Source organism: Oryctolagus cuniculus, chromosome 1 (assembly GCF_964237555.1).
Source record: "Oryctolagus cuniculus chromosome 1, mOryCun1.1, whole genome shotgun sequence".
NCBI lineage: Eukaryota > Metazoa > Chordata > Mammalia > Lagomorpha > Leporidae > Oryctolagus > Oryctolagus cuniculus.
In genome coordinates, this window is record NC_091432.1 from 184,813,220 (window position 1) to 184,816,478 (window position 3,259).

Sequence of the window (3,259 nt, forward strand, 5' to 3'; positions counted from 1 at the left end):
TGGATGGCTAGAAGGACAGATGGGTGGGGAGGGCTTTATGATTATCCAGGTGAGTATAGACTTTGCTGTGATCTTTTATTGATTATCAGTCAAGGCTTTATACCATTTTCTCTCCATCCTTGCTTTTTTTTCCTAACTTTAATCATACATTTGATAGATCACAGATGATACAGCAGAAAAATTTGAACTAGTAAAAATTCTTGGTAACTTTGACCTTGAAGCTAGTTAGGAAGTTACTATGAAAGAATAATGATAAGTTATTGATATTATAATTTGATAAGTGGAGACAATAAAATACAGACTGTTTTTAAAGTATAACTGGTTTATAAATTGCAGAGTTGTCGCTCCCCCTCTTCATGGAGGAACGACACTAAACCCTGCCTAGGCTTCCTATCCGAGTCACGGCACCATTATGTCGCTCCCCCTCTTCATGGAGGAACGACACTAAACCCTGCCTAGGCTTCCTATCCGAGTCACGGCACCATTATGTCGCTCCCCCTCTTCGCGGAGGAACGACACAGGACCCTGCGCTGTTCTTTTTGTCTGCTCGGCCCTCCCCGGGTTTGCTGCTGGTTCTTCCCGGGTTGGCTATCGTCCCTTCCACCTCCGTGGAAGGGCGGTTCCCCCTGCCACTTTCCCCACTTCCGCAGGGGAGCGGCACACCGCCGGCCGGCTCTCTCGGGGGCTGCTCAGGTGTTCCCCTTAGATGTTCCTGGTGCATGTTGTTTCTCTCCTCCTTTCTAGTCCTCTTCCACCAATCCCAACTCTGCTGCCCACACGCCGAGTACGCTGCTCTCCTCCAATCAGGAGCAGGTCCTGCTGTTTATTGGTTGAACTGGAGGCAGCTGTGTAGAAGCTGTTTCCTCCTCTCCCAGCGCCATATTGTGGGAGAGCAGATGCATAGAATAAGTCTTAATTCCAGTAACAGTCTAGTCCGAGTTGCTCCCCACACAGAGTAAAATATCAACAAGTGTATGCCCTTGAAATCAGTGTTTGTTTATGCTGTCTGGAATAAGACACAGAATGTTAAACAATATTCATAGTAAAATGAAAACAAAATACAGATTTTTTCTTTTATGCAATATACTTGCCTGTACACAGATAAATGAAGTTTCTAACAATAATCTATGTTCAGGTATGCATAGGTAAAAATTGCCACCAACAACCAGCAATTTAGACTTTTGTACACACAATGAAGCAGAACTCAGCTGAACACCTATAATGCTCTTGGTGTTTTTCCTGGTAAGTTTTCAAGCAGATGATCTAGGCAGGTGAGAATTACTTAGCAGAGATGCTTGACTTACTTGACTTGCTGACTGAAGGTATTTAGAAAGAGCCTATGTTTGGGTATTATGTACCTTGTAAGTTTTCCTCAGGAAACTAGCCTTTAGAAGCAAAATTAAACAGAGTTCATAATATACCCAATGAAATTCTTTAGGTAGACATGACTAAATGCACGTCTAATACCCATTCTCCAATTTTTCCTAACAACCATGATTTTGTTGGACATTTCAATGTGCTCAGCTTAAAACAAAATAAATTCATATTTCATAGTCTTCCTTACAGCTAAGGATACACATATGACAAAGGTCTGGCCAATGAAATGCAAACAGAAGTCATATGCAGATTTCTGATATTTTTCTCCAGAATAAACACTACCCTCTTCTTCTTTCCTCTCATCTGAAATAGAGATATAATTACTAGAGCTAATGCTGTAACAGTCATCAGGGAACCATGCAGAAGGGGCCAAGAGAACTACAAAGACTTCTGTTCTGCTCTCTCAAGGTGTGAAACCAGTGCTGGCAACTGAATACCACCAGACTTCCTATGTGAGAAAAATAAACACATGTTTTTTAAACCCAACTTTTAAGATAATTATGTTTAATGGAAATTTACTCCCTGAATGAATCACCCCTCAGGAGCATTAACCACTTCTTATCCATCTCTATTCCCAAATCTGACATATATTATTTTCTCAACCAAATAAGAATGAATGGATGCTCTTTGGCGGTCTAGTGGTTAGGATTCGACCCTTTACACCCAATTAAGAATGAATGAATGAATACTTTAATGAACAAAGCAATCATTCTACTGTTTGTGGCAACATATATTTGAAATGTCTGAGAGAAAAAATATCAAGCACTATGTCAGATAGCATTACTTTGATTTGAAACAGATTATTGAGCATCAGAAGTCACAGAATACACATTGAGACATTTCAAAAACAGTTACTTTTCTAGCTGTGTCAGCAAGGTAAAGACCTCTATGTAAGCCAGTTTGCTGTATGAAGAGGCATTAAAGTTTCGGAATTAGACCTGGTTGAATTAACTGCTTTCCTGTGATCACCTACATTGGAAATGTAGAATAAATTAATAGTGCCAATGGAGAGAATCAGTAGAATCCTCCTTGGCCAATGGGAAATGTGGGGGTAGAAGAATTGCAGTAGGAGAGTGAAAGTTCAGCCCTTCCTCTTTCAGGAAGGTCTCCAGCAGTATGCAAGATTGACAGATAAGTAAAGGAAGAGTCTCCCCTACTCCACTCAGGAACTTTTTGTATCAGGATTCTTGATCCCACTGATCTATTTTAGAATTCAGGAAAGTCTAAGCTTTTGAAAAGGATCTCTGTAATAAAAAGCTTAGAGACTCCTTTACTCCTTTATACTCAGTGGCTCTTGGACCAGCAGCCATTAGCATCACTCATTATAGTATGGAATCTCAGACTGCTGAATGGAATGATTCCTTTGCATATTAAAGTCTGAGATAAACCATGATAGAAGATATTATTAAAGACTGTCTGTCTTGATGTTTAAGTAATTGTTTTACTATATTTAAACCAGTCTAGACAATAGAAAATTACTTTTCCCTTCAGATGGAAAAATTTATTAGTAATTGATTGAGAGATTTAAAATTTCTTCATGTTCTAGGTATCAAATCATTTTTAAATGACTCATGTAATTTCTCCATACAATTTTATACAATGATTTTTAATTTTCTTGTAATACATGTATAAATGAAAGAAACTAGACTCCTTTTCTCTTTGGAGGTTGGGAGAGATATGCCATTCACCAGAGTTGTGTTTACCAAATCTAAAAAACTGGTCTCTTTAGTAATGTTGTATGCTCTTTGGTTTCTATGGTTTCTATTTCAGAGTGAGGGGTTTTTTGTTTGGTTGTTTTTTTTGTTTGTTTGTTTTTTTTTTTTTTTTTTTTTTGACAGGCAGAGTGGACAGTGAGAGAGAGAGACAGAGAGAGAGAGAGAAA